This window comes from Schistocerca serialis, chromosome 9 (assembly GCF_023864345.2).
Source record: "Schistocerca serialis cubense isolate TAMUIC-IGC-003099 chromosome 9, iqSchSeri2.2, whole genome shotgun sequence".
NCBI classification, from domain to species: Eukaryota; Metazoa; Arthropoda; class Insecta; order Orthoptera; family Acrididae; genus Schistocerca; species Schistocerca serialis.
Genome location: NC_064646.1, coordinates 467,252,839 through 467,263,470, shown reverse-complemented (window position 1 = coordinate 467,263,470; position 10,632 = coordinate 467,252,839). Strand labels below are relative to the sequence as shown.

At 42.7% G+C, this 10,632-nt stretch overlaps 1 protein-coding gene across 1 annotated transcript in view; it reads right to left on the bottom strand.

The window, feature by feature from the left end:
- Positions 1-10,632, bottom strand: part of LOC126418878 (lysocardiolipin acyltransferase 1-like) — a 353,082-nt gene that overhangs the window by 150,864 nt on the left and 191,586 nt on the right. The window lies entirely within an intron of this gene.

The window sequence follows — 10,632 nt, the reverse complement described above, 5'->3', positions numbered from 1 at the left end:
GATTCAACAAGTCGTTGCAATTGCCTCAAAAATACTGGGCCGTGCTGCCTCTATAGCCGTTCATAGCTGCGGAAGCGTTGCCAGTGCAGAATGTTGTGCACAAACTGACCTCTCGATGTTGTTGTTTTCTCGCTTCCCGCGCCCGAGTTCGATTCCCGGCGGGGTCAGGGATTTTCTCTGCCTGTTGATGACTGGGTGTTGTGTGATGTCCTTAGGTTAGTTCGGCTTAAGTAGTTCTAAGTTCTAGGGGACTGATGACCATAGATGTTAAGTCCCATAGTGCTCAGAGCCATTTGAACCTTTTTTTGTTTTTTTTTTTTTTTTGTTTGTTGTTGTCTTAAGTCCTGAGACTGGTTTGATGCAGCTCTCCATGCTACTCTATCCTGTGCAAGCTTCTTCGTCTCCCAGCACCTATTGCAACCTACATCCTTCTGAATCCGCTTAGTGTACTCGTCTCTTGGTCTCCCTCTACGATTTTTACCCTCCACGCTGCTCTCAAATACTATATTGGTGATCCCTTGATGCCTCAGAACATGTCCTATCAACCGATCCCTTCTTCTAGTCAAGTTGTGCCACAAACTTCTCCCAAATCCTATTCAATACCTCCTCATTAGTTATGTGATCTACCTATCTAATCTTCAGCATTCTTCTGTAGCACCACATTTCGAAAGCTTCTATTCTCTTCTTGTCCAAACTGTTCATCGTCCATGTTTCACTTCCATACATGGCCACACTCCATACATATACTTTCAGAAACGGCTTCCTGACATCTAAATTTATACTCGATGTTAACAAATTTCTCTTCTTCAGAAACGCTTTCCTCGCCATTGCCAGTCTACATTTTATATCCTCTCTAGTACGACCACCATCAGTTGTTTTGCTCCCCAAAGAGCTAAACTCCTTTACTACTTTAAGTGTCTCATTTCCTAATCTAATTCCCTCCGCATCACCCGACTTAATTCGACTACATTCCATTATCCTCGTTTTGCTTTTGTTAATGTTCATCTTATATCCTCCTTTCAAGAAATTGTCCATTCCCTTCAACTGCTCTTCCAAGTCCTTTGCTGTTTCTGACAGAATTACAATGTCATCGGCGAACCTCAAAGTTTTTATTTCTTCTCCATGGATTTTAATAACTACTCCGAATTTTTGTTTCCTTTACTGTTTGCTCAATATACTGATTGAATAACATGGGGGAGAGGCTACAACCCTGTCTCACTCCCTTCCCAATCACTGCTTTCCTTTCATGTTCCTCGGCTCTTATAACTGCCATCTGGTTCCTGTACAAATTGTAAATAGCATTTCGCTCCCTGTATTTTACCCCTGCCACCTTCAGAATTTGAAAGAGAGAATTCCAGTCAACATTGTCAAAAGCTTTCTCTATGTCTACAAATGCTAGAAACATGGGTTTGCATTTCCTTAATCTATTTTCTAAGATAAATCGTAGGGTCTGTATTTTCTCATGTGTTCCAACATTTCTACGGAATCCAAACTGACCTTCCCCAAGGTCGGCTTCTTCCAATTTTTCCAATCGTCTGTAAAGAATTCGTGTTCGTATTTTGCAGCCGTGGCTTATTAATCTGATAGTTCGGTAATTTTCACACCTCTCAACACCTGCTTTCTTTGGGATTGGAATTATTATATTCTTCTTGAAGTCTGAGGGTATTTCGCCTGTCTCATACATCTTGCTCACCAGATGGTAGAGTTTTGTCAGGACTGTGTCTCCCAAGGCTGTCATTAGTTCTAATGGAATGTTGTTTACTCCCGGGGCCTTGTATCGACTCAGGTCTTTCAGTGCTCTGTCAAACTCTTCACGCAGTATTGTATCTCCCATTTCATCTTCATCTACATCCTCTTCCATTTCCATAATATTGTCCTCAAGTACATTGCCCTTGTATAGACCCTCTATATACTCTTTCCACCTTTCTGCTTTCCCTTCTTTGCTTAGAACTGGGTTTCCAACTGACCTCTCGACTGTGTCCCATAAATGTTCTATGGGTTAATTCCTGGCAGTCTAGGTGGCCAAACCATTCGGTCGGACTGTCCAGAATGTTTTCAAACCAATCACGAACAGTCGTGACCCAGTGATATGGCACATTATCATCCACATATTCTGTAGTTGTTTGGTCTCCAAGTAGCAGAAAGTAACCGTTTCCAGTTACTTATCGGTTCAGTTGGACCAGTAGACCCAGCCTATTCCATGTAAACACAGATCACAGCATTATGAAAAAACGTGCACAGTGCGTCGTTCACAAACTGGGTCCATGACTTCATGGGTTATGCACCACAATCGAACCCTATCACCAGCTCTTAACAACTGCTATCTGTACTCATTTGACCAATCTAGGGTCCAACTGACCCCAGGAGAGGCGCTGCAGACGGCGTTGTGCCTTAGCAAAGACACTCGCTACCACAGCACATTAACGCCAGATATCGCCACAGTGTTCTAACGGACACGTTCGTCTCCATGTCCTATACTGATTTCTGCGGTTGTTTCACGCAGTGTTGCTTGTCTGTTAGCACTGACAACTCTACGCCAACGCCGCTGCTCTCGGTCGTTTAGTCGAGGCAGTCGGTCACTGTGTTGTCCGTGGTGAGAAGCAACGCCTGAAATTTCTTATTTTCGCCACACTCTTGAAACTGTGGATCTCGAAATACTGAATTCCCTAACGATTTACGAAATTTAATGTCCCACGCATCTAGCTGTAGTTACCATTCTGCGTTCATAGTCTGTCAAATTCCGTCGTGCGGCTGTAATCACGTCGGAAACCTTTTCACACGGATCACCTGAGTGCAAGCGACAGCTCTGCCGAGGCACTGACCTTCCACACCTTGCGTACGCGATACTGCCGCCATCGCGTATACGTGCGTGTCGGTGTCCCCCGACTTTTTGTCACCTCAGTGTAAAAGTCAATGTCTCGACTGACTTACTGACTCACTCACTCACCATCGCCCAGCCCAAACCACTAAGCATAGAAATTTGAAATTTGCGGAAGGTGTTGATCTTATACTGTATGCGTCGTTTAAGAAGGGATTTTTCGAAATTCCAAACCCAAGTACGTGAAATAGAGGATGAATGGTTTTTTTTAAATATGTCACTATTAATGCAATTTCGAATCTAGAGATACAAAAATTGGTGTTTGGTTGCTCGGTCAGAAATAAAGAAATACGTGTTTCAATATGTTTCGAAATTTAGCCGCTATTCCGACGAAATAGTTGGTGATTTTTTTTTTTTTTTACAAAAAGATCATCATTACAGAACTACTAAAGCGTTTTTAAAGCTACATCTATGAAAATTGGTATTTGATTTTTGGGTTAGAAATAAAAAAGTTCGTGTTTCAGTGTTTTTGGAAATTTAACCCCTAAGGGAATGGAATAGGGCTGATTCACTGAGTAATCATCGCCAAGCCCAAAACACTAAGTATATAAACTCGAAATTTGGAGACAGTCTAGGCATCGTTTAGTAAGGAATTGTGAAGGAATGAAAGCTTTTTGAAAATATGTCGCCACTAAGGCACTTTTAAATCCAGAACTACGTAATTTGGTATTTGAACTCTTTGTCGGAAATTAATATAGATGATATACAATTTTTGCTAATTCAACCACTAAGGTAACAATAGGGGGTACTCCATCTTCAGGCCACGAGTGGCCTACCGGCACCATCCAACCGCCGTGTCATCCTCAGTGGAGGATGCGGATAGGAGGGGCGTGGGGTCAGCACACCGCTCTCCCGGTCGTTATGACGGCATTCTTGACCGAAGCCGCTACTATTCGGTGGAGTAGCTCCTCAATTGGCATCACGAGGCTGAGTGCACCCCGAAAAATGGCGGCCTGGGTGGACAGCCATCCAAGTGCCGACGACGCCCGACACCGCTTAACGTCGTTGATCTCACGGGAACCGGTGCATCCACTGCGGCAAGGCCGTTGCCAACAATAGGGGGTGACAGTTCTTTTGGAAAATAAATCGTTACTGAAGTCCTAATAAAGTATTTTTAGCGCTAAATGTATGAAAATATTGATATTTGACTTTACGGTTACAAATGAGAAATTATGTATTTCAGTGTTTTTCAAAATTCAATACCTAAGAGGGTGAAATAGGGGATGAAACTTTTTACGAAATTAGAACATTTTTAAATCTAAATCTAGGAAATTTTGTATTTGACTTCAAAGTAAATATGTGTTAGGAGATGAAAGTTTCTATGGAAATACACTATGTGATCATAAATTATGCGGTCGCCCCCAGACACATGTGGTCAAAAGTATCCGGACACCCCCAAAAACTAACGTTTTTCATATTAGGTGCATTGTGCTGCCATCTACTGACAGGTACTCCATATCAGCGACCTCACTATTCATTAGAGATTGTGAAAGAGCAGAATGGGACGCTCCGTGTAACTCCCGACTTCGAATGTGGTCAGGTGATTACGTGTCACTTGTGTCATGCGTCTATATGCGAGATTTCCACACTCCTACACATCCCTAGGTCCACTGTTTCCGATGTCATAGTGAAGTGGTAACGTGAAGGGACATATACAGCACAAAAGCGTACAGGCCGACCGCGTCTATTGACTGATTGAGACTGCCAACAGTTGAAGATGGTCGTAATGTGTAATAGGCAGACACCTATCCAGACCAACACACACAATGAAAACTCCAAACTACAAGTACTATGACAGTTAGGAGACAGGTGAGAAAACTTGGATTTCAATGTCGAGCGGCTGCTCATAAGACACACATCATGCCGGTAATGGCCAAACGATGACTCGCTTGGTGTAAGGAGCGTAAACGTTGGACGACTGAACAGTGGAAAAACGTTGTGCGGAATGACGAATCACGGTACACGATGTGGCGATCCGATGGCAGCGTGTGGGTATGGCGAATGCCCGGTAAACTTCATTTGCCAGCTTGTGTAGTGCCAACAGTAGAATTCGGTGGCGGTGGTGTTATGGTGTGGTCGTGTTTTTCGTGGAGGGGGCTTGCACCCCTTGTTGTTTTGCGTGGCACTGTCACAGCACAGGTTACATTGATGTTTTAAGCACGTTCTTGCTTCCCACTGTTTAAGAGCAATTCGAGGATGGCGACTGCATCTTTCAACACAATCGAGCACGTTCATAATGCACGGCCTGTGGCGGAGCGATTACACGACAATAGCACTCCTGTAATGGACTGGTCTGCACAGAGTCCTGACCTGAATCCTATTCAACATCTTTGGGGTGTTTTATAACGCCGATTTCTTGTCAGGCCTCACCGACCGACGTTGATACCTCTTCTCAGTGCAGCACTCCGTGAAGAATGGACTGCCATTCCCCAAGAAACCTTCCAGCACCTGATTGAAGATATGCCTGCGAGAGTGGAAGCTGTCATCAAGACTAAGGGTGGGCCAAAACTGAATTGAATTCCAGTATTACCGTTGGAGGGCGCCAAGAACTTATTTTACGAGCGAAGTCATTTTCAGCCAGGTGTCCGGATAGTTTTTATCACATAGTGTATCACCACAAGGACTCAAAATGCAGAATTAAAGATCTCCGATTCTAGCTGCCAGAATCGCTTTTTGGTCAGAAGTAAATTCGGAAACGAGTACGCTTCTATGGCCTTAATTAACGTGTAAAGTTTATAATATGTTGCAATTCGTGAACGACATAAAAATTTAATTAAAGGAAAACAAAAAAAAAATCTGTGCAGACAATAAAGCCAACGCGAGAGAAGCAGCGGACGTTGTTAGTTCAATATATTGCGCAATATACAGGATGTCCCATTTTAATATATACTGGCCGATATCTCTGGAGCGGCACAATTCTGCAAGAAAGGCCTCTAGTAAAAGTTGTAAGGTTGGAAATGGGTCATGGAATGGTTACCTCGAAATGACCTTGACCCTTGTTTTCAAGGTCAAACCACGGTCAAATTCATTTTTGCAAATGGTAACCACTATTTTTTTATTCCACATTCGTATTCTACGTGAAAAAATACGCATTGTTTGTACGGAACATTTTTTCGAAAGCAATGGTTTGTATCCAGGGGACACTTCATTGTAACTTTCCCAGGTTACCAATATCTCGACAACAAAGGGAGACTGGGAAAAATTTTCAATGAAAATCTTGTATGGTTTCTGAACTCTGTCCTCTTGTGAAATTTTCGTGAACTTGAAATGGCCTTGAAATTTTTCAGTAGAGATTAACCTGAAAGCAAATACCGTCGGCATTTGAGGAACTGAATGTGCAACACGTGGAGGTTGCCCAGCGGACTTCGCACACCGTTAGCCCTGAGAAGGGCTGATTAACATGGTTCTCGCTGGGAGTCTACGATCTCAGATGCTCGATCACCTGCCCATTTTGCCTAATGCACGTTTGCACTCTCTTTCGGAAACTGGTCTCGATATCATTCAATGTCTGATGGGTGATTGCCTGGAAAGCCGCCACAATCCTTGCTCTGGTATCTTTTGGCATCGTTGGGGGAGTGGAGTACACCTTCTGCTTCACAGTTACCTATAAGAAGAAGTCCAATGGTGTTAAGTCTGGCGATCTTGGCGGGAATTCACGAACTGCACTACTGATACCAATCCATCGATTCGGGTAAGTTGCATTAAGGTACCTTCTGACAGGTAAGGCCTAATGTGCAGGGGCGCCGTCATGGTGAAACCACATACGTGCTCTTATGTCTAGGAGGATATTTTCTAGCAAAAAGCACCAGATTCTGGAGAATATGATGATAGCGCAAGCCGTTCAACGTTTTTCCATATAAAAAGGTCCTATCACGTTATCTCCAACCATGCCCGCACAATCATTCATTTACCACTATCTATGTGTTCGATTATCTCGTTACCAGCGAGGATTTGCTTCCGCCCAGTAGTGTGCGTTATGGACATTGACTCCTCCCATGAAGTTTGCCTCGTCTGCATGCGAAGAAAAACGGATCACAACGTATTTGCGTTCGGCCCATTGACAAAATGCCAAGTGTCCCTCAGTATCCCCAAGCTCAACTGCTTGGGTGACATGTAAGCGATATGGGTGGAACTGTTGATCGAGGCACGCCATCCATTCGCTGAATCTGACGAGTCGAACGGTGTGGATCTTTAGCGGCGTACCTTAATGCAACTTACCCGAATCGATGGATTGGTATAGGCATTGCAGTTCGTGAATTCCCGTCAACATTGCCACACTTAACACCATTGGACTTCTTCTTACAGGGAGCTGTGAAGCAGAAGGTGTACTCCACTCCCCCAACGATGCCAGAAGATATGAGAGAAAGTATTGTGGCTCCTTTCCAGGCAATTAGCCATGAGACATTGATGTCGAGAGCAGTTTCGAACAGAGTGCCGATGCGCATTAGGCAAAATGGGCAGTTGATCGAGCATCTGAGATCGTAAATTTCCAGTGAGAACCATGTTAGTCAGCCCTCTTCAGGGCTAACGGTGAGTAAAGTCCGCTGGGCAACCTCCACGTGGTGCACATTGGGTTCCGCTAATGAGGACGGTATTTGCTTTCAGGTTAATTCCTACTGAATAATTTCAAGGCCGTTTCAAGTTCATGAAAATTTCACAAGTGGACAGAGTTCAGAAACCATACAAGATTTCATTAAAAAATATTCCCGATCTCGCTTTGTTCTCGCGTTTGATGCAAATCTATCTGCTTCCTATACAGGCTGTGATATCATGCATAGTCAACCACAAGGAAGGAAACCAGCAGAAGACATCACTGATTTCGATTTCTAGCCACCCACTGCCGCCCTCCTGCCCCCTCCCCCCCCCCCCCCACATGCCACACCAGCCGCTACAGTAACAAACAATCGACAAAGGGTTCTAGATTAATCTAGTTTAAGACTGTTTATTTTGAAGCAACATTTCTCTGTATGTATGTATAAACGCCTGAAGATGAACAGAACACGTTCGAAAAGCGTTGTATTGTGTTTGATTAAACACAAAATAAAAAAGAAATTACAAATAAATAATTATCCCAAACAGTCACGGTTCACAAACATAGCCATTATGGCAGAGAATAAAAACCATTGGTTTTTCGAAAAAAATGTTCCCTACAAACAATGCACATTTTTCACGTAGAATACGAATATGGAATAAAAAATAAGGGTTGCCATTTGCGAACATGAACTTGACATTGGTTTGACCTTGAAAACAGGGTTCAGGGTCATTTCGAGGTAACCATCCCATGAGCCACTTCTAACCTTACAACTTTTACGAGAGACCTTTTTTTGCAGAATTGTGGCGCTCCAGAGATATCGGCTGGTACTGATTAAAATGGGACACCCCGTATAGAGTGGGCCGAAAGTCAGTATAGCAGTCATTTGACTTCACCATACGGACGCCGCTTCGCCGATTGTATTCATATTGACACGGTGCGCACGGCAGGACTACGATTTCAGTATTTGAAATCAAGATGACGCAAATCTCAATCGTTTTCGAGAAAATACAGTTTGAAGGTTTTACGTGTACTTATATGCTAAGTATGGGCGCTAATACTCAACAAGTCCGTAAGCGCTGAGTTTAATAAGCCCCAAGGTCTGTGGATCGAGCCTTGCTGCTGTGGATCGAGCCTTGCTGCTGTTACATTTTTTTTCCATTCCTACATAATTTTGACAACAGATTTATTATGATCGTGCATATCATCAACATCACATGAAAGGTAAGGAATGAGGACCCGTAGAACCGGCAAGGAAGGAATGTATGGAAAACACTGACAAGAGGACAACACAGAATTTGAGCAGCGCTCTACAAAACTACAATTCAGTAGTTTTGGTACACTACTTAAATGACGTAGTAATTGGTAGCATTGCCGGTGTATTGATACATTTGGTAGGAAAAGAAACACGAATGAATGTTGCAGAGAGAAACTGGGAACTGGCGACTTTTCTATGCTTTTTGGTTTGTTTTGCACAAAATTAGAACCACACATCATTCGGTGTTAATCCATTGTATATTATATATCCTTACAGAATATAAATTGCACTTTATAAGTAATAAAAGTTAGTTGGTAGCTTACCTTCTGCACTTTTATGTAATCACGGTAATTATTTTTGATGTAATTAAAGTTTACATACACAAACATAACAAAATATATAATTATTGTTATTTTGTACCCAACAGAACATTCTTCATTATGATCAAAGACAACAATTTCGTGCTATTATTGATAACTGCGAAAGTTGTTTTAGTAACGGAAACATGTTTTATATAAGTTCAACAAAGTCTTATTTTTTCTACAACATCCCTCTGATTCAAGCTACAAATCAACCCTTTTCGAATAAACCCAGACTTGAAAATTAACAAGTTCAATCTTGATATAAATGTTGCTTATGCTTAAGGAACAGGCAGAAGGAGAATCACTACGTAGACCAAAAACGTTGCGTACGTTACGCCGCCCTTTACATATTCTAACTCAGTTTCTACACGGTTTACCACTTCCGGTTTTTAGGAAAATCTAGAAACGCACTGATCGCATACGTAAAATTTGAGGTAACGTATGCAACACGCTTAACCTAAAGGGACGCAATTACAACCTTAACTGACCTGTTCGTTGCCGGCCGGAGTGGCCGTGCGGTTATAGGCGCTACAGTCTGGAACCGCGTGACCGCTACGGTCGCAGGTTCGAATCCTGCCTCGGACATGGATGTGTGTGATGTCCTTAGGTTAATTAGATTTAAGTAGTTCTAAGTTCTAGAGGACTGATGACCACAGTAGTTAAGTCCCATAGTGCTCAGAGCCATTTGAACCATTTGACCTGTTCGCTTATTGTTCTCCCAATGTCGCCTGTGTATACTTCGTCGCAGCCAAATGTCTCTCCGTAGAATCCGGCACTGTGTATGTGGTCAGGTATGTTCGTTTTGCGTCGGAAAAAGTCATTTACTCTGTTCTCACCGAAAAGTTATATATCGCTTTTTCGAAGAATTTTGATTATACAGTCAGTAAATTTCAACACAAACGCTAATCTTAACAGCCTGTGAATACAGTTCGTCTCCTTTTTATCAAAATAATTTATACCATTTCCTTTGGAGGCCCTCTCTATTGACGAACCATCATAGTGACTGGCCTTCAGAGTTATCTTTAGGAAATTCACCTCCGACTCCAAACTGTTAATGTTACTGATATGGTAGGCACGGGAAGACAGGAGTTTTGAGCACTAATTGCCTTTGGGCTGAGTGGTGGCGCGCAGGTCATCTAAATATGTTATTGCCTAAGAAGCAGCAATAAAGACGAACGACCGCCCGTAGGTGCCCGTCGAATGCTGCAGTGCTTTAGCGAGGAGAAGGTTAGCTCTATCGCAGTACAAAAAGACACCGACGTTTCAATTTTTTACATTACCAGCGAACGGAAGCAAAAAAAAAAAGGTTGGAATAAAGCACAAGACACAAAGTTGGATTAATTAGTCCTAGTCGGTGCGAAAAGATACGAGCATGACTGAAATCTGGCAAAAAATCAGACATTTAAGAAGTGGGAAATAAAATACTAAATTCTTCGAGAAACAAATGTTTTAGTCGGAGCAGTTCTTGGACAGAATTGCGTCAGCTTCAACCCGAAACGGTCTACTTTCATGAACGTGAAACAGAGAATGAATTGTATACCCCTTGTACAGAACAATAACTGATCAATGCTTTACAATATTCACCCACTGCACCACCGTGATC